The sequence below is a fragment of the Podarcis tiliguerta genome (genome assembly GCF_965153285.1).
Source record: "Podarcis tiliguerta genome assembly, chromosome: 2".
NCBI lineage: Eukaryota > Metazoa > Chordata > Lepidosauria > Squamata > Lacertidae > Podarcis > Podarcis tiliguerta.
In genome coordinates this window covers 28,019,015-28,040,943 of record NC_139535.1, presented here as the reverse complement: position 1 = coordinate 28,040,943, position 21,929 = coordinate 28,019,015, and the positions used below count along the sequence as shown (strand labels likewise).

At 46.0% G+C, this 21,929-nt stretch overlaps 1 protein-coding gene across 1 annotated transcript in view; it reads left to right on the top strand.

Moving 5' to 3' along the window:
• FRMD4B (FERM domain containing 4B) overlaps positions 1–21,929 on the top strand; it is a 234,606-nt gene that overhangs the window by 19,123 nt on the left and 193,554 nt on the right. The window lies entirely within an intron of this gene.

Below are 21,929 nucleotides of genomic sequence, written 5' to 3'. Positions count from 1 at the left end.
TCTACCGGAAAAAAACACACACCAACCGCTACTTACATGCACAATCACACCACCACCCTGCACAAATAAACTCCGTAGCCAAGACTCTCATCTCCAGAACCAAACGCCTGGCTGACGAAGACCACTTGACAACTGAGTTACAGAATCTCTCAAATGTGTTAATTGCCAATGGATACCAGCAAAACAGGGTTACGAAGCTAATCCAAAAAGAAACACCCCCCAAAAACCAAGACACAGAAGAAAACAATGGCATAGCCCTCCTTCCTTATATCAAGGGCACTACAGATAAAATTAGCAAAATCCTCCATAAACACAATATCAAAACAGCCTTTTGCACCAACCAAAAAATAGCCAATATCCTCAGAAACCCCAAGGATAAAATTCAGTTGGAAAACCAAGGGGTCTATGAAATACCCTGCAAAGTCTGCCCAGCCACGTACATTGGACAAACAAACAGACGAATAAATGCACGGATCGCAGAACACAAGAATGCCGTCAAAAAAGAAGAAAAAACTTCCTCTCTTTTCCAACACATGAAAGAAACAGGACACGAAATTAATTTTGCAGATTCCAAATTGCTCTTTAACATGGAACATCACCACAAGAGAATAATCATGGAAGCCATCGAGATAGAGAAACACCCTCACAACATGAACAAGCGTGACGACACATCCCGCTTGCCAGACATCTGGAAATTAGCCCTCCCCACAAAATCTGACACCAGATCCAGAGGCACACAGAACGCCATCACCAATCAACCACACCAGACCCAAACCCAGACCCTCTCCACAGATAAATTACAGACACCATCCAGTAGCCAAACCAGGGTGGCACCTCCGGATGCTGCACCCCCCTGCAATCCCTACACAGATCTGGCTGGCACAGGCCACAAAACCACAGCTCGCCCCTATACACGAAGCCAAGCCAGAGCACAACCAAGTGCAGTACAGCCATCTTCTCAGAAAAACTCTTCACAAAGTTCAAGAGTTCAAGACACGAAGGCTTTAGCAACTAATCCACACCTAATGACCCACCTAAGTGGGATTCAGGAAATCACTCAAGAAATCACTCAAGATATCCCTCAAGTAATTAAGGAACAAAAGAAGAAAAGGCACACTAGCCTGGGAACCTCCTCTCTGCCCAGAACATTGGAGGCTATACACCACACCTCCTCAACAGTATTTATAGGAACTCAAACACTGAGATCCTGCTCTGTTCCAGTAACAAGAAGCCGAAAGCACCAGCCTGAAGATGACGAGTGAGACCTCGTCGAAACGTCGCCTAGACACCCCAACTTTTACACGGGAAGACACCCGAGGACACCAAAACCTGCATTCCTGTACCCGTGAAAATCTACGAAAGCATATATATATATATATATATATATATATATAATATAAATATATATATATAATATGTAAAAGCAAATCACCAAATGACACCTTAAACCTAGGTTACAGTGGCCACAACGGAATGTCTGGTATTTTTACATGAGTAGAATGTGTGCTTTTATTTAAAATGCATCTCTGGGTTATTTGTGGGGCATAGGAACTCATCCCCCCCAATATAGTCTGGCCCCCCCCCACAATGTCTGAGGGACAGTGAACCGGCCCCCTGCTGAAAAAGTTTGCTGACCCCTGGAGTAAGGCATGAAGCCAGCAGCCCTCACCTATTGTTTCCTAGGAAATAGGAGCCAGGTGACTTACTGCTGTGATCATGGAGTTTCCTTAAATGGCTAATAGCTAATGATTTTCTAAACCTCGATTAATTGGTCTTATCTCCTTTCCAAGCAATCTCAGCCAGTGGTCACCACCGCCTGAATAAACGATGCTTTCTTTTGTCTATTATGGCTGTTTCCTGCATGGAGGCCCTGCCTCTCAGGAAATGGGACGGCTGGATCTATGAGCTGTTGCAGAAGAGGAGACAAGCAGGGACTGGACATAAGACTGTACCTTTCCCTCAACGCGTGTCTCACTGAACACATTCCCCCTGCCATTAACTCAGAAGTAAGGCCTACTGAGTTCAATGGGACTTGCTCCTGTGTAAGTGTGCATGGGGTCATCACATGCATCTTCTATGAACAAAAATGCTTGGCAGCGGCAGCTGATTTGCAGGGTATCTGCAATGCATAATTTCCTGTTGTCCGTTTTGTTTTGTTTCGCTAGTGCTGGAAATAGCGCTGGAGCTTCCTTAACCAGACAGAGCCGGGTTGACCCAGAGAACCAGCAGGAGTCTGTTTAAAGAGGAGTCAGACAGCTTCCAATGATCAAGGCTCCCAGTGCTTCTCATTCAACACAAGGATAAAAATACCCCATTTCCCTGCACTGTGGCTTGATTCTATCCAGCAGAAAAGGGTAGAGCCTGGATTTAGATTTGCTGCTGAAAAGCTTTTCCAAACCCAGTGACTAGGGAGATTTGGTGATTTGCAGCCTGATTCTATCTATCTGTCTGCCCATCTATCTAGTCTCAAAAAGTAAACCCCATTAAGTTTAATGAGAGCAACTCATTTCTTCCTGCCATGAAAATAAGCCACAAGGATGACCAGCCTGTAATAATTAGGTAGAAGAAAGGATTTCAAATATTCTACACCACTATTAAAGGTGCAGAAGATTTGTTTTCTTTGAATCTGGCCATACTATTTCAGATCCAGGTTGCTTTTCAAATAAAAAATTTGAACTGAGCTTGGATATTACAGGGGCCTGTGATTAGTTAAAAAAGTAACAGTTTTCAGGGCCCACACTGCAAAAGAGGAGGAAGTCATTGCTGCTTATCCACATGTTGTGGGAAGCTATAGATTTCCCCATTTTAAAAAAGCAAGACTTAGAATAATAAAATCGCAGAAGTGTAGAGTTGGAAGGGATGACAAGGGCCATTTGCTTCTTCCAAGTAAATTGGCATTGGCTTCCAGTTAAGAGTACCTGATCTGCACTTCCCTGTCTTATGCAACTTGACCCTAAGAATGCTTATTCAGAAGTAACTCCCATGGTTTCCTAGCAAATGTGAACGAGGTTGCTACTGAGGCACGTTGATCGTATGCATGTTTAGTCATCGGAGCACAGGAAGCTGTCTTCTGCTGAGTCAGATCATTGGTCCATCTTGTGTAGTATCGAATGGCAGTGGTTCTTCTGGATTTCCAGAGAGGGTCTCTTCTAGTCCTACCTAGAGACACCTGGGATTGAACCTGGAACCTTCTGCATGCAAAGCAGATGCTCTGCCATTGAATTACAGCCCTTTCCCCAACAGTCAAGTGCAGCTATCACTGTAGTCAGTGGTGCTCCCTCTCAAACAAGCATGTATAGCCTTGCCTCCATCGCTTTGCAGAGCTTGAGTTCCGTCATCCTCACACTGTGAGGCGAGTTACTGTTATTGTCACATTGCAAGTGAGCAGCAGCAAGATGCTGTGATCTGCACATAAAATTGTGGGAGAAATATTGGGCTGTGAACACTGGCTTTGCAGACCATATCCCCATTTTTCTAATGCAGGAAAGAATGATTGGTAGATTTCAGTATTGAACGTCATATTACCTTATGGGGACATAGAAAACAGCGTATATACATAAGAGCCACAATCTTGACGTTTTTTGACACAGTTTATGTCTATAATGGTAACTGGTGCTCTGTGGTCCCAAGAAGGGAAAAGGAAAGGATGACAGGTATTCTGGGCCTGGGAGGAAAGACAAATGTGCTGTTCTCACCTTCCTGTTGGTCCCTTAGTTATTCTTAGCTTTTTGTTGACTTTCTGTGCAACTGAGGGCCCTGAGAACACAGGATTTGCTCTAAAGGCACTGGCCATTGTTTCTCTAGCTGACATCCTGCCTCTCGCTATAGCCAATATTTGGTGTGTCAAAATAAAAAGGGGGGTGGGGAGTAGAGAGGAAATGTTGTACACCAACTGCATGCATCCCTGCATTGCAACATCTTTCCTCTCTGCCACAGCATGACTCACCCCATTGCTTTTCCAGTCAGAATGTCTATAGTTCTCAAAGCATGAGGCCAGCTTCCTTAAGGTGTTGGTCAGTGGTTGCTAGAGATGCTGCCCACTCCTTCCTCACCCATTTCAGCTTTTTTTTTTTTAAAAAAAAGTTTATAAGTTAAAAACTTATAAACATTGGGGAGGGGCGAGGGTGCATTCTAGGGTCTCCCCATCTACCTCTCTCATTCTGTTTGCCTTTCATCTTATGATTAATAGTGCTCCTGTTTTTAGATTGGTTTTATTCAGAGACTTTAAAGTGCCTTTATCACCTCACAATGGAACTATGTTCTTGTGTGGTTTGATTTTCTCGGAGATGACCAAATCCTGTGGGTGCTCTTCAACTAAATAGTTGTGCTGGCACAGGGATTAGTGCTAGTGTAGTGGGATTTCCTCCCCTGCCCATCTTCTCTCCCTTGCTTGTGCCCCCTCACCATTCCCAAATCTGTTCCGGAGAATTTGGGGGAAAACCTAGAAGAGATTTAGGGAGTGCTCAGAGGGTGGAGAGAATGTCCTTCCTCCATGCAAGTAGAAATCCCTGTACTGCCAGGACATCTCCATAGCACCTTTCCGAATAAAACCCTAGTTACAGCCAAGTTACAGGGAACCAGGCAGAGGGCCTTCTCGGTAGTGGCACCCTCCCTGTGGAACGTCCTCCCACCAGATGTCAAAGAGAACAACAACTACCAGACTTTTAGAAGACATCTGAAGGCAGCCCTTTTTAGGGAAGCTTTTAATGTTTGATGTATCACAGTATTTTAATATTCTTTTGGAAGCCACCCAGAGTGGCTGGGAAAACCCAGCCAGATGGGCGGGGTATAAATAAGAAATTATTATTATTATTATTATTATTATTATTATTATTATTATTATTATTGCTTAGGGAGGGTTCATGCTTCTGTCCCTGTATAATGAATTAGAGCCAAACTCAAAGCAAATGTGGCAAACTTATGCTTCTTTTCATGTGTCTACCCTGTTTATATAGACAGTCTTTATACAGAGAGAGTCTTACTTTAGTAGCAATATAATAGTATTGCTTTGGTAGTAAAATGGACATCTGGAGGAAATGGCGCTGATCCCTTCCTTATTCCCTTTACTACAGTTTAGTGGTAGAGAATCTGCTTAGCATTCAGGAGGGCCCAGGTTCAGCTCCCAGCAGGGCTGAATCCTCGAGGAACCACTGCCAGTCAGTGCAGACAATTCTGAAGTAGGTGGATCAATGTTCTGACTGGTTCTAAGGCAGATCTCTAGGTTCCTCCCTACAGCCCATTGCTCCAACCCCTTCGTTCCATTCTGCTTCTCCAAGAACAAATAAACGGTGGTGCAAACAGCTTTAAGGAGATAAGGTACTAGAGGTGAGGGGGTTTAATCTTCATCTGCCATGCACTCATTTTACTGTTGGATGTAAGAACCACCTCTATCCTGGATCTCCAGATTTATATTTCATTAGAAAAGGTGAGTGAATGATGGTTCCTCTCAGGAGCACCATCTCTTTCAAAACAACCATAGAAATGTCATAAGGGAACACTGAAAATATATATTCAACTGCTAATATCAGGGATGTGGGCAGAGAAATCTGTCCAACAGCATGAGTTGTAGGCCCCTTAATAGCAGGGGAACCTTTACTGCTGCCCCACCTCCGCCCCAAATAATGCAAAGAGGACATGCTGGCCTTTCCCCCCTGCATGGCAAACATCACCTGAAAACCTTGGTCTAGCATCTAACAACAACAATAATATATTATTTACAGTGGTACCTCGGGTTAAGTATTTAATTCGTTCCGGAGGTCCGTACTTAACCCGAAACTGTTCTTAACCTGAAGCACCACTTTAGCTAATGGGGCCTCCTGCCGCCGCCATGCTGCCAGAGCCCAATTTCTGTTCTTATCCTGAAGCACTATTTCTAGGTTAGTGGAGTGTGCAACCTGAAGCGTATGTAACCTGAAGCATATGTAACCCGAGGTACCACTGTATACCCCACCCATCTGGCTGGGTTTCCCCTGCCGCTCTGGGCGGCTTGCAACAAGATTAAAATACACTAAAACACCAGTCATTAAAAAAAATTCCCTAAACAGGGCTGCCTTCAGATGTCTTCTAAACATCAGATAGTTGTTTATTTCTTTGACATCTGATGGGAGGGCGTTCCACAGGGTGGGCACCACTACTGAGAAGGCCCTCTGCCTGGTTCCCTGTAACTCGCAGTGAGGGAACCTCCAGAAGGCCCTCGGCACTGGACCTCAGTGTCCAGGCTGGACAATGGGGGTGGAGACGCTCCCTCAGGTATACAGGACCAAGGCCGTTTAGAGCTTTAAAGGTCAGCACCAACACTTTGAATTGTGCTCAGGAACGTACTGAGAGCCAATGTAGAACTTTCAAGACCGGTGTTATGACTTCTTTTCTCAGTAGTTATATGATTTATATCATCTCTGCGCCTCATGCACCTGCAGTTTTGTAGCACTTTTCACATAGTGCAATAAAATCCTGGCAATTTCTGTGCAATGTCTTGAGTTCTGTGTGTGGCTCTCTTGTGCATGTCGATGTTGAGCTGCAGCCACAAAGTTTCCAGAATGAACCCTCTATGCTTTGGACTGTAAAACACTGTGAAGTCAAGTATTAAAGGAAAGATCTGAAGGACATTTTGTTACCTCTTTATGCATGATACTGACATGGTCTGCTAACATTTTATTCCACTGGTTCCATATTCCTGGTGAGGAATCGAATCCCAGTGGCATAGCGTGGGGGGTGCAGGGGGGGCTGGCCGCACCGGGCGCAACATCTGGGGGTTAGGGTTATGGGGCGCAAATCCACGGGTTAGGGGGCACAAATTACTTGCCTTGCCCCGGGTGCTGACAACCCACGCTACGCCACTGTCGAATCCCCTTCATTTTGCTTCATAGTTGATGTAAGACTCTGTGGTGACAGAGCTGCTGCTCCCCACACTGCTCACCTTCCCCCCTTCCCTGTTGCTCTTGTCACCCTTGTCGGGAGGGGGGGCTACACATGAGGCATATGTGCCAGAGCCCGTTACTCCCTTTTGAGCGACGCGCAGGAGTTCCACCAATCTTCTGCCCTGATGTGCTCCTGCGACTCATGTCCGAAGACGTGAGCACGCATTGACTTAGCAGAGTCAAAACAACAGCAGAAGCTAGGCTCGAGGTGTGAGTACTAAGCTATTTATTACTGTGGTACCTCAGGTTACAGACGCTTCAGGTTACAGACTCCGCTAACCCAGAAACAGAGCTGTCAACTTTTCCTTTTTTTAAGGGAAATCCTATTCAGAATAAGGGAATTTCCCTTAAAAAAAGGAAAACGTTGACAGCTATGCCCAGAAATAGTACCTTGGGTTAAGAACTTTGCTTTAGGATGAGAACAAAAATCGCGCAGCGGCAGTGGGAGGTCCCATTAGCTAAAGTGGTACCTCAGGTTAAGAACAGTATCAGGTTAAGAACGGACCTCCGGAACCAATTACCGTATTTTTCGCCCTATAGGACGCACTTTTCCCCCTCCAAAAATGAAGGGGAAATCTGGGTGCGTCCTATGGGGCGAATGCAGGCTTCGCGGACCTCTCCGCAAACAGCAGGAGCGCTCCCGCTGCTGGCGGAGAGGTGCCTGCATGCTGAAGCCTGCGCGCGCTGAGCTCAGCGCGCCCAGGCTTCGCGGACCTCTCCGCTAGCAGCGGGAGCGCTCCCGCTGCTGGCGGAGAGGTGCCTGCATGCCGAAGCCTGCGCGCGCTGAGCTCAGCGCGCCCAGGCTTCGCGGACCTCTCCGCTAGCAGCGGGAGCGCTCCCGCTGCTGGCGGAGAGGTGCCTGCATGCCGAAGCCTGCGCGCGCTGAGCTCAGCGCGCCCAGGCTTCGCGGACCTCTCCGCTAGCAGCGGGAACGCTCCCGCTGCTGGCGGAGAGGTGCCTGCATGCCGAAGCCTGCGCGCGCTGAGCTCAGCGCGCCCAGGCTTCGCGGACCTCTTCGCTAGCAGCGGGAGCGCTCCCGCTGCTGGCGGAGACGTGCCTGCATGCCGAAGCCTGCGCGCGCTGAGCTCAGCGCGCCCAGGCTTCGCGGACCTCTCCGCTAGCAGCGGGAGCGCTCCCGCTGCTGGCGGAGAGGTGCCTGCATGCCGAAGCCTGCGCGCGCTGAGCTCAGCGCGCCCAGGCTTCGCGGACCTCTCCGCTAGCAGCGGGAACGCTCCCGCTGCTGGCGGAGAGGTGCCTGCATGCCGAAGCCTGCGCGCGCTGAGCTCAGCGCGCCCAGGCTTCGCGGACCTCTCCGCTAGCAGCGGGAACGCTCCCGCTGCTGGCGGAGAGGTGCCTGCATGCGGAAGCCTGCGCGCGCTGAGCTCAGCGCGCCCAGGCTTCGCGGACCTCTCCGCTAGCAGCGGGAGCCAGCACTGGGCTCCCACGGCTTGCAGAGAGCTGCCTGTTTGGGGGCTGGGGTGGGGGAAGCTCGGGCTTCCCCAACCCCGCGCCTGGGGGGGAAATAATTTTTTCCCTTTATTTCCCCCCCAAAAAACTAGGTGCGCCTTATGGGACGGTGCGTCCTATAGGGCGAAAAATACGGTAAGTTCTTAACCCGAGGTACCACTGTATATACATAACAGGACAAAGAAAACATGTCTCCTTTCTCTCTTCTTTCTCGGAGAGAAAGGAATTCAAAAGCACAACAGAACGGAACAGTGTAAAACAACTTCCGCTCCCATGACTCCAACTGTGTTGGAATGTAAACACACAGATGTGTGATGGAAGAATCCCACATATCTGCACAGCAGGGAATGAAATCCCAACAACCCTCCTCTCCCCTCCCCCCAATTTATTTTTCGAAATGCAGCAGCCCTGGCAGTCATTTCCTCTGCCTTGCTCTAGGAACAGCCCAGGGAGCCCTTCCTCAGAGCGAGGCATTCTGGGAAACTGCCTGTGCCACTGCCATGGTTTGCCACAGTTGTTAGAAATGCTCCCAGTACACAGATTTATTTATTTCATTCTCTTAAAATAGGCGTAGGAAGAAATGGTAGAAACTTAGATTGACAACAGAACGCATGTCACTCCAATCTCCAAGTGGTGTGAGATTCCAGGAGTTACCCAAAGTTCAGTTTCTTCAGAATGAAGGACAGCAAAGACTGTTGTGTCTTTAGGGTTTATGGTTTATTTACACATATATACAACCTGAACCAAAGATGGAGGGGCTCACAGCAGTAACACCCCAGAAGGTCTTGCTTCTATGATAGTCTCATAGCTCTCCTCAAGCTTCTGCCATCCGCTTGCTTGTAGCCTGGCTCTAACACACTCCACTCTGGCTATTGTCTTTCTCACTACCAGCCAGCTGAGGGAAGAGACCCACCCATTTGCCCTCTGACACAAAGCCACTTCTTTTGTCAGACTAAGCCCCTTCCGTGGCTAATTCAACAATGGAATCCTCCAAGGGATTAGAAGGGACTCGGGCACCATACAAACTAACCCTGCACCAGCTCACAATACTATGGAAACCTGCCGGGCTACAGCAGCAAATGAAGCATTGGGTTCATTTTTTAGAAAAATTGGGTTGTTCCCCACAAAGTCATCCTCTTAGCGCAAGGACTTCTGCCTGTTCAATGGGACCTGCTGTCCCTCTCTTTGTCTGCTGAGCCCCCTGAAATTTGTTCTGGGTATCCCTCTAATCGTCTGGAAAAGATTTGGTGGGAGTGTGGGGTGCGTAGAGTTGTGCAGGTTGGACACCTTTGCACTAATGGGACAACTTTGCTGAGTACAAACCACTATTTTTTTAAAAAAAGACTGCTGAGACAGGTTTGTATCTCTAACACTATTCAGTATACAGAGTCATTTCCTGAATAGTGAGACATGGAGAAGGTACTTTCAGCATGTGACAGGGCCTAAGTTTGAATTATGAGCTAAAAGGAAGAGAACTTCAGTGTGAATACCTCCGTGGCTTCACTCAGGAGACTGAGCTACTGGGATTGCTTCCTAAGAAGCAATTGTCTACCAGCAGCAGAATCCTGTTTCTTAGCTTAATCAAGCCACAGGGGTCCATTAAAATGTATGCCAACATGTACATTACTTTAGTACTTACAGCCCGGGAGTCTTAAAAGTGCAGGCAACGCTTCTGCGTCTTAGGACTCTGCCTCTTGCAAATCTCTTTACGCCTCTCATATTCTATGAAACCTTTTGTTATGGACTAAAAGGTGTGCACAACAGTAGTGAAAAATGCAGGGACAGCCACTCTGTTGGAACATAATCCAGCAGTGAAAGTACCAGATGCAGTCGAGGGAAACAGAAAGTTCCCTGTGGTAAGCAGTTGCGAGAATTACCCCTCTATGTTAAAGCTCTTATATATGGATCTAAATATCCTACAAGTTTAGAATAGTGTGAGCAGCAGAAGGCAGTGGATTGGAGTGGCAGTACTCCACTGACCTACAGTCCCCTCTGTTGCTGATGCGTACTGGGCTGGAAGAGGAGGGAGGCAACAAGGTTGTCATGGTGCAAACACACCAGCAGGAGCACCGGATTGGCTCCACCAGTGCATTTGCATTGCACGGACCTCACTGCAGCAGTGACACCAGTGACCGGAGGTTGAGTGAGCACTGCCCCTACTCCACTGCTGCCCACTCCATGGTGCCCCCTTTGTGCAGGCAGGTTTCTGAATTGCAATGGGAGGAGACTCCATGAGCACGATAGGCTTCCCAGTGCAAACGTTCTCCCTCCCATGTATGGAGCGTGGCGGGGCCAGGCATGGTGATGCAACAGGGGGAGGGGGGAAGGATTAGCCAATGCATCCCTGGTCTCCATCAAGTGATTCAGATCAAGTGGTGGAATGAAATGCCCATATAATATTTCAGAGAGCCAGCATGGTGTAGTGGTTAAGAGTGGTGGACTCATAATCTGGGGAACTGGGTTCGCTTCCCCGCTCCTCCACATGCAGCTGCTTGGTGACCTTGGGCTAGTCACACTTCTCTGAAGTCTCTCAGCCTCACTCACCTCACAGAGTGTTTGTTTTGAAGGAGGAGGGGAAAGGAGATAGCTAGCTACCTTGATACTCCTGAAGGGAGTGAAAGGTGGGATATCAAGTTCAAACTCTTCTTCTTTCTTCCATCCAGCCTTTGTCACAGTCCATGTAAAATCACAGATGACCATCACTACCCTTGAAATCTAACAGTGATTGTAGTCTTCTTATTGGATGGCAGTGCTAGAAGGTGTTCCTTGTCACCACTACAACTGGAGGGCTTTTTCCTCTGACCTTTGGTAATCTTGGCCCACTCTGTGGAAGCCTTCTGCATGTTTGAAAATTATTGTTATGCCCCTTTTATCACTGCTAAAAATGCCTTCATTATTTCCTTCCTGCACTGTGCATTCCAGCCACTATCCTATTGCTGTTGTTGTTTTGCCCTGTGAACAGTTTGGAGCCTGTTTATCTTAAAACGCAGCAACCATGGCATTCCTTTCTAGCTGAGGACGCAGTGCTCCAGGTACTTTGTCTTCATCATGCATACAACGGGTCTTTTGGCTCAGCTGTGAACACTGCTATTTCAGCCCAATACATTCTAATCTGGTTGCAATTTCACACTTTCTTCCAACATTCTTTTGAAGATCCCATCTTTTCCCCTCCCAGTAGTGAGGAATTTCTCAAAGGTCCTCAAATCAGATACTGTTAGCCTTTCTGCCCTTAAGCAAATGCTAGAACCAACCGTTTGTGCCTTTGCCCACTGCCATGCAAAATTAAATCTGCAGAAAAGCAGTAGAAAATCTAAGGTATGCTATGTGGTTCTAGCCTTCTGCTTCAGCAAAACCAAAAGCAAAAACCCCTCCATGTTTCTCACTTCTAGGGCACTATGGATATATTTGTGTCACTGTTTTATACAGTGGTCAGTGACCACAGATGTTTCTTGTCCTGTACAGGGAAAATGTGGCTGGTGAAGATTATGTAGCCTTGTACTGTAGCTACGTCAACAATACTTTGGAGCAGTTAGTCAACTTTTTCCATTTTAGACCAGTCAGTGTATTCAAGAAAGCTTTGGGATGGCTCCTGCAGTGCATTGAACCTGGTCCACAAAAGCTTATGCCATAATGAATGCATTAGTCTTTAAGAATGTTTTTGTTTTTACATTGCATTAAGTATACTCCAGTTGGAAGGGACTTTGAAGAACGCATGATGCAACTCTTGATGACTGATAAGAGAGCTGTCCAGCCTCCAGTCAAGCAGAACGCACCTTATCCCATGGCAAACTTCTCCTCTGTTAACCAGCGCTTACCTTTAGGAAGCTTCTCCGAATGCTTGGCTGAAATCTGTTTCCCTGCCATTTCTAGTCATTGTTTCTAGTCCTGCCCTCTGAAGCGATGGAGACCCATTGAGGTTAATGGACATGACTAACTCGGGTTCATTAATTGCAGTGCTGAGCAGAGTCCTGCGCTGTGTCATCAACCAGCTCATGAATGCCTCAGCACACATCAGTAGAAGCTAAACACCAGTGCAAGCATCTTCTGCCATGATGGTGAACATGAAGATCACCTGCGTGTTACCTTTTCATTAACTCCCAGGCATTTTTCTACCTTGTAATTATTTGTCACGCTGGCTGCTTTTTCTTAAATCATGTTTACCGCCTGTCCCCCAACAACAACAACAACAACAACACTGTCCTTGGGAACAGCTGCAGACTTAAGATCAAATGCAGCTGCCAAAAATAAGGGAAAAAAGGGCATCCTCTTAACACATGTAATGTGTTGGGGACAATCATTTCCTGCTGCAAATTGAAAACAGCTGAGTTTTCAATCCTGGAGGAAAGGTGTTTTCAGGTGTGACAGCAAAGGCCTTTAGCTGCACTGGTCCCGGAGAGAGTTGCTTTAATCACCTTGACAGGGTAGTTTTCCTTGCCGCCAGTTCCAGATTATACTACTCTCATAAACACTCATTTAGCTCCTTGGCACATAGGACCTGATCATAGGCAGTGTCTATTATCACAGCTTCCTGGCTACAAATTCAGTGAAATACAAAGTGTAGAAGCTGCTTTTTATGACTACAACTGTCGAGGATAGCAAGGAGGAATCCCCTCTGATGTTTAAGCTGCATGCAAGAACATGTGCTGTAATGCACAGTAGTAGAATTATTTTAAGAAGTGAGTGTGCGTGTGCATAAAGGGAAATCCCTTACTAAACACAAATCTTCTGCTCCTATTACAAGACTCCTGCTTTTGGGATGAATAAAATTGCCTGGAAGGATGGCTCTGGCAAGGCTGCTTTGCACTCGTAAAAATATAGTCCATCCTATGATACAAGCTTTCTGCCAGAGGTCATCACCTTGGGCTGAAACCAGCATTTCAAAATTAGATCACTTAATGTAAGCTACAAACATCCTTGGGTGGTAGTAATATTACTTACTCCTACTTCAACGACATTCCAGGCCAAAAATGTGTCCCCACAGCTGTAGGATTTCCTTATTTAATATTTGTTAATTGTTTACATATGTTATGCTGGACAGATATAGCTACCAAAAGCTAAACTCATGGGGCAAGCTTCCTGCCTAATGTCAGTGTCAGGGGTTTCCAAGAAAGTGCGATGAGGGTTGCACCTTTATATTCCCAGATTGCTCCAGGGCATCGTAGTTCTGTGAAGGGTTGGGAGAATATCCAACATGCTAGCAAAAGTAGAACTCCCATGTTTCCTTGGAGGATTCTGTGAATGTAAAATAGACTGAGAACTGGCTTAGTTTATCATTTACAAGTGGAACCTGCAACAAAATCTTGCCTTGTGGGATGTTCCCCTTGTTCAGGGTGCCAGCCCTTTCTTGCCCTTTCTCAGGTGTCATGGACTGGTCGGACGCAGAACATTGGTGGGAAGAACCAGTTGGGGAACCACCAAGAGAAGACGACTCAGAGCCAGGGGAGTGGTGGTGTGACGCCAGTGAGTGGCCAGAGGGAGAAGACTAGGAGGAGGTGTCGGAAGCTGAAGAGGTGAAAGGGCTGTGTGTGTGTGTGTGTGTCTGTGGCAGATAGCAGTTCAGAGTTGTAGGTAGAAGCTGAAGCAGGAGAGGAAGGAGGCCAAGAGACAGAGATGAGTCTAGCTGGTGAAGAGGCATGGGTGTCTCCTCCTGCTGCTGCAACATGCTCCCCTCCCTGTTGGTCTCCCAGAACTAGGAGAGGCATGAAGAGAACAGAGAATAACCCCATCACCCAGAGTTACTCAGCTTTCTGTGGCCACTGAGCATGCTCAAACCACATCATGCTGTTTTTGTGTGAAGAATTTCTCCTGCTAAGGATTCTGCCCCCCACCCCACTTTCATTGTTGTACTTCTGCAACTGTTGCAGATGACATGATCATTCAGAAGCCTATGTTGGAACAGCATCATGGCCCCACCCCCTGGTAATCTGATGGACGTGGGTGGCGCTGTAGTCTAAACCACTGAGCCTCTTGGGCTTGCTGATCAGAAGGTCGGCGGTTCGAATCCCCATGACTGGGTGAGCTCCCGTTGCTCAGTCCCAGCTCCTGCCAACATAGCACGCCAGTGCAAGTAGATAAAAAGGTACCACTGCAGTGGGAAGGCTAACGTTGTTTCCGTGCTCTCTGGTTTTCGTCACAGTGTTTCATTGCGCCAGAAACAGTTTAGTCTGTGGACAAATACCGGCTCCCTCGGCCTGAAAGCGAGATGAACGCTGCAACCCTGTAGTCGCCTTTGACTGGACTTAAGCATCCAGGGGTCCTTTACTTTTTACCTTTAATCAGATGAAGCAACCTTTGTGCAATTAAGCACAGAGTCAGGTGATGGATGCATTGGCTTCTTTAATTCACAGTCACGCAGTGGCCCAACAGTTTTCTTTAACTATACCAGATCGTGGTGAAATGGATGAACAATTCTTCTTTTTAAGGTTTTTCCCCCTACTCCTCTGTTAATATCAATGTGTGTGTTGCTACACCTGTTAGTCTTCCCTATTGTATTGGCTGGGGTAGTATCAGGATTTCATAACCAAGCTATTTACACAGTTCATTAGATTCACTTACCTCTGGTGATGAATCTGCCCTCCTCCGTTTTCTCTCTTATAAGCCGATTATTAGATCTCTACTACATGCTCCTCTTTGACCTTCTGCGCCCTCCCGCTCTCGTCCTAGCAGCGTTATTTATTTTCAGTTCAGTTTCTTTAGGTTTCCGTATCAGTCTTTCTTCCTCTCTGATCTGGATGAAAGCAATTTTGTCGCTGGGATCACACAAGCCTCCTTCGGGGTCTTGCCTTCACACCCTTAAGAAACGTTTCCATAAAAAGTGATGATGGCCTGCCGTTTTTGTTTTTAAATTATAATAATGCCCACTTGCCTCCAAATCACCGTGTTTAAATTACTACCATTCTCAAACCAGCGACCCGAAAGAAAGTAGTAAAACACACACATGCCCACAGCCAACACATCTCACCACTAGATATGGTTTGATTTTTATGCCTCAGGAGTCATTAATTTTTCAGTCATTCTGCTTGTACAACAGAGGGGCCTGGAATTGCCCTGCATGGCCCACTGTCTCTAGAATTTCAATTGTGAGTTTCTCAGGATCCTCCAAGGTGAGGATGGATGTTAACATCCAGCAGGGGGGGGGGGCGGAACCTGGATGTTCTTGTCGTGTTTCCATTGCAGCATCATTGTGATGTTATCACAGTAAATGCCACACTTAACATTTGGGGGGGAGAGAAGTGCCAGTACTGCGTACCCTTGAGTACCCTCAGAAAAAAAACCCCCAGCAGGTGCATCATCAGAGGGTACCTTGCCCAGGAGCTGAGTTAAACCTGGTGCCAGCCCTGAGAACTGTTATGACATTGGGCAGGCGAAAATCTAGGGGTCCCTCTTGAGGCCTGTTTAAAAGCCAGTAAAGGTTGCGCCAAACATATATTCTTTGGGATGGGGTTGCGCAGAGAAGGCCCTGTTTCTGTCGCCCGCTCATCTACTCAATCTTACTAGCCGACTTGGCCTACATGTAGAGTCTCTGAGGCTAATCTTAGGGCCTGCACAAGTTCATATGGGTGGAAGCCAAACTTCAAATAACCTGGCTGCCAACCCTGTCAGGAGCCTAGTGAAGCCACATTAACAGGTACTATTTAAATCTCTCTCTTTGCCCACGGGCCTGTTCTCTGCTTAAGCACACGAGGCCCAAAGAGACATTTCATAAAGGAACCACCGTACGAGGCTTAAATGGAAGACAAGAGTGGAGCACACTCAGCGAGAGATCATCTTGAACCTCTGTTTGTAGGATTCACATCCTTAGGGAGGCCCTTGTGTAAGCCTCCTTTCACCTGAGAGACTCAATTATATTATCTTTCCATTTCTGTTCCAGCTGAAGCACTTTTTTCCCTCTTTAACACAAGCAAGCTGAAATCCTGGTTTCCCCAAGGAGACATTCTTTCTGATTATATCATTTTAATGATTCAACACACATAAAAGAGAAGCTATAGAGAATCCCCTGCATTAGCTTGCCCTTTGCCACACACGCAAGAATACATCTGCTTTCCCCTTTCAGAAGAGGGGTCCATTGGCAGCTTTTCTACCTGCGCCATTTAAATCCCCCCTATTCTGTTCCTGAATCTCTTCACAGCACTGCTTCTTAGCAAGCCCCAAACTCTGGGACATTGTGAAACTTCACACAATCTATATGCTAACCATTCCTTGCTTTCTCAGAAACGGCATGCTTTTGGGTAGTGATTTAACTTATGGTTCTTTTGATTTCCAAACATTTCAAAAAATGAAAGCCACTTCATATATGCTTCCAAGGACTCAGCTATACAGCTGCAAATAAAACATTTTAAGTGTGTTGTAAAGTGCAATACAGTGGTAAAGGTAAAGGTACCCCTGCCCGTACGGGCCAGTCTTGACAGACTCTAGGGTTGTGCGCTCATCTCACTCTATAGGCTGGGAGCCAGAGCTGTCCGCAGACACTTCCGGGTCACGTGGCCAGCGTGACAAGCTGCATCTGGCGAGCCAGCGCAGCACACGGAACGCCGTTTACCTTCCCGCTGGTAAGCGGTCCCTATTTATCTACTTGCACCCGGGGGTGCTTTCGAATTGCTAGGTTGGCAGGCGCTGGGACCGAACGACGGGAGCGCACCCCGCCGTGGGGATTCGAACCGCCAACCATGCGATCGGCAAGTCCTAGGCGCTGAGGTTTTACCCACAGCGCCACCGGGTTAAATACTTAATTCGTTCTGGAGGTCTGTTCTTAACCTGAAGCACCACTTTAGCTAATGGGGCCTCCTGCTGCCGCCACGCCACTGGAGCACGATTTCTGTTCTCATCCTGAAGCAAAGTTCTTAACCTGAGGTACAATTTCTGGGTTAGCGGAGTCTGTAACCTGAAGTGTCTGTAACATGAAGCATATGTAACCTGAGGTACCACTGTATACAAATGTGACACTAGATGGCAACAGTATGCTATGGCAAATTCAATATATTTTTCAAAACCTTTTTAAAAAAGCATTTTCACAGGTTATGTAGATTCCACCCATATTCAGGATGCAAAGAAAGACAGATCAATGGTATAAGGCAACTTCCTAAGTTCTTACAAACTGACTCTCTCGGTGTGTGTAGTGCTTAAGCCAGTGTGGTGTAGTGGTTAAGAGCGGCAGACTCGTAATCTGGGGAACCAGGTTCGCGTCTCCGCTCCTCCACATGCAGCTGCTGGGTGACCTTGGGGTAGTCACACTTCTCTGAAGTCTCTCAGCCCTACTCACCTCACAGAGTGTTTGTTGTGGGGGAGGAAGGGAAAGGAGAATGTTAGCCGCTTTGAGACTCCTGAAGGGGAGTGATGAAGCGGGATATCAAAACCAAACTCCTCCTCCTCCTCCTCCTCCTCCTCCTCCTCCTCCTCCTCCTCTTCTTCTTCATTAAGGCACATAGAATAAAACCCTGTTCTTATCTTACAGGCACGCATTCACTGCACACATGGAAATGGAGCTGCTTCATGGCTATTAGTCCTGTTCCGCAACTTTCATATTTCCAGCTCTATACAAATACTGCTGTGTGCATGTCTGGAAAGCCTGGCACAATGAGAATTTCCAGTCACATGTACAGAGTGCATGAGTACAGCCTGTTCATACTTTTGCTTCTCCAGTGAACACATGCTAAAGTGAAAACGGCTATGGTACCTGTGGGGCAATGGAGACAACGAAGGATCTCAGGAGTGAGAGCTACAAGGGGTCCTGAACTGTAACCTGAGGGAACCAAGGGTTTTGCCTATGATCTAGCACTGACCAAAGGGAACACAGGGAATTCAACAATGTCAGCCAAAGAAGCTTTCCTCGTCCAATAGGCCAGAACAGACCAGGTGGCATTCACTGATACATATAAAGAAAACCCTTCCAGCTCCGTCCATGAACAAGTAGGATATAATAATAATAATAATAATAATAATAATAATAATAATAATACAGTCATACCTCCAATTATGTATCCCTCTGGATACATAATCTTCGGGTTGCAAACACGGCAAACCCAGAAGTATTTTTCCAGGTTTTGTCGTGCATGCGCAGAAGCACTCTACGCATGCACAGAAGCGGTCCTCCAGTTGTGAATTCCTCAAGTTGCAGCCAGACCTCCGGAATGGATTCTGTTTGCAACCGGAGTTACCACTGTAGTAGTAGTAGTAATGGTGATGATGATGATGATGATAATAATAAATAATAATAATAATAATAATAATTAATTTATACCCCGCCCATCTGGCTGGGTTTCCCCAGTAATCTATCCTTTTTGTCTTCATGGCAGCTGGCCCATTAAGAGAACAGTGGGATTTTGTAACTTCTAGATTGAAATCAGACTTGGGTTTAGTATTAAGCTACCTCTCGAACTGAAAAACCATTCTGCCTTTTGTTCACAAGTTTTCCTTTGTCTTCTCAAAAACAGGAGCAGCACGGTGATGCTTGCTGGTTTATGTTGTTTGTTAGGCAATACAGCAAGCTGAACTGAAGCAACCCTAGAGTCTTGCGACTCATGTTTACCCAAAAGATGTGCCATTATTAGCGAGCAGCATGGGAAAGAAGAGATAGACTATTTGTAATCACCCCCACCCTGGCTATTAAAAAACCCCTGTGTTTTTAGAAAATCCCCTTAAAGATGCATTGCGTTGAAGTTATAATGTAACATGCTCAGATATTTCCTTTCGCTAGGCCCTCCATATCTAGTAAGTAGAACATTGCCAAAGGTAGGGTGTTGTCTCCATGGAAAGATGTTTTAAAACTGTTGGGAGTCAATGGCAAGGAAAAACAGCTAACTCTTTCTTTTTATTATTATTATTATTATTATTATTATTATTATTAATTAAATTTTATTAAGTACAAATTAGAAAACATACATATTTACAACAAAAGAAAATACGTAAGAAAAAGAAAATACATATAACCAAGGAAAAAAGTTAGTAACTACTTTGTCTCTTTTCATATTTACAATTATTTATACCTCTATAAAATGCTGTTCACAATAAAGGAGTGAAATGAAAGATATCAGAAAAAAGAACAAAAAGAACAAAGAAAAAATAAAGAAGTAAAAGAAAAGGATCATAGGTGAAAATGTTTAAAAGTAGATAAGTATTCACTAAACATAGCCGGACAACGACAAACAGCTAACACTTTCTTTGACAGGGGTGTGTTGGCAACACAGTGAGGTCTTGAGGATACTAGGTCATGGAGCCCGTCTCTGAATAAACATGCGTATTGCTGTGCTATAATTGACACCGTGTGGGGTTTACTGTCACCCGGAGTAAATTGATGTTGCTATATTGATTTTGAGGGGCTTCTGTTTTTGTGTGCTCCAGCTCAATGATTTGAGTTGTGTGGCATTGTTGTTCTCCCCCCTGGGAATTAGGGTAATGAAGTTCAAAACAAAACATCACTTCATCATAGGATAGGAAGGATACTTTCCAACATGCCTGTGTTGGAACGACGGTGTGCGACAGACAGAAAGTGATTGGCACCAAGTAGGACTTTGGAATTAATGGGGACTTGACATGTGTTGATTATGTGTATGTAGCATAAGATTTTGCATGACTATATCAGCTGCCAGGCCGTAGTTGGGGGACATTATTCACTTCTGTGCTCTACTACACAAGCCAGAAACGGTTGACTTGATGCCTTGTTTTATTTTCAAGAAGTTATTTTGGGCATATTTGGAAGAGTAACATCTCTATCTCACCAGCTAAATATTCCGTCTGGCTGGGATGGCTCAAAACGCCAGTACAGCTTTAACCCTCAAATCATGAAATGAAATGAGTTTGCATTTGTTTTATCAGTCTTCCTGCTTTTTAAGTATTTCGGGGTCGATGTTCCCCTTTGAAACCTTTCTTCACTTCCAGGATAGCCAGAAGCATTTCTTTAAACAATAAAATTTGGGGGAAGCACTTAGCCCTTTGATTTCTAAACTTATGGGCCAAATTAAACTGTACTGGGAACTTAGAGCTGCAGCTGTTTATCCAGATTTCAGTGGATTATTCACTTGATGTGATCAGATCTTTGTGAAATATTAGGGCAAATGTCAAAGTGGCCATCCTAGGGTATGGCTGTAGAAGGCATCATATGTGCATCAACATCTGACTGACATTATAGCTTTGTGAGGCTGGAGCAATTTCCAGATTGGTTTAACAATCAATCTCTCTTCCCAGGGAGTTCTGCAAATTGTAGGTCTATGAGGGGAATAGAGGTCTGCTAACCACTTCCAGTACCTGCAACAAACATTAGTTTGTTTCTTTGGTTTACAAAAGCAACTCAAAGTAACTTAAGGTACCCCTGCCCGTATGGGCCAGTTGTGTCCGACTCTAGGGTTGTGCGCCCATCTCACTTAAGAGGCCGGGGGCCAGCGCTGTCCGCAGACACTTCCAGGTCACGTGGCCAGCGTGACAAGCTGCATCTGGCGAGCCAGCGCAGCACACGGAAACGCCGTTTACCTTCTCGCTAGTAAGCGGTTCCTATTTATCTACTTGTACCCGGGGGTGCTTTCGAACTGCTAGGTTGGCAGGCGCTGGGACCAAGCAACGGGAGCGCACCCTGCCGCGGGGATTCGAACCGCCGACCTGACGATCGGCAAGTCCTAGACGCTGAGGTTTTACCCACAGCGCCACCCGCGTCCCATCTCAAAGTAACTTACAATAATATATAAACATGATGTCGCCAGCCTTCCTCTTAATGACCATTGCATGGAAAATAGACGATACAGATGTGCTGGAAAAAAATAGTAATTATTACATATAATATGTTTATTTTGGGTTTCTTTATTTTATTGCATCGCTGCTGGCTCAAGAGGATCATGCGGTATTTTTGTTTCTTTATTTATTTTAAAGTGAATATTATTTAGGCACCTTGGGAGACTTTTCAAAAGGCTTTATAAGCAAGCAAGCTTTATAAGCTAGCTCTCAAAACAGTTCTTAGGAGTAAATTTTCTTAATTAGTCTTGTACATATGTTTAAAAAGAGCAGAAAAAGAGTTGTAGTTAACTAAGGTCAGAGCAGGTCCATTGAAATTAATGGTCCTAAGTCTATTCGTTTCAATGGGTCTGCTCTGAGTAGGACTTAAACACTGGACACCACCTCAGTTCTTTAAAACTGATGTTAATTCTGCCTTCCTCCTGACCAGGTTTAGCTATTTGAGGTCAAATCCACACAAGACACTAGGAGCACTCATATTACTTTGACAGAAATCCCCTCTCCTCAAATTATGGGAACTGTAGTTTACTAAGAGTGCTGGGAATTGTAGTGGTCTCCTGACAACTCTCAGCAGCTATAATAAACTACAGTTCACTGGATTTTGAAGTGGAAACCATGACTGTTAAAGTAGTAAGAGTGCTTTAAATGTATGGCCTGGATGGGATCTGGAATAACTCCCAAACTTTAGACAAGAGCAGCATCGGGAGGGAGTTTGTTGTTAAAAAGTGACACTTACTGTAACAGCTTCATGGTGAGTACCGGTACCTATTTTTCTAGGGGGAAAAGCACTGCCCCCAACTACCCACTTCCCCGCTCCAAAGGTCCCCT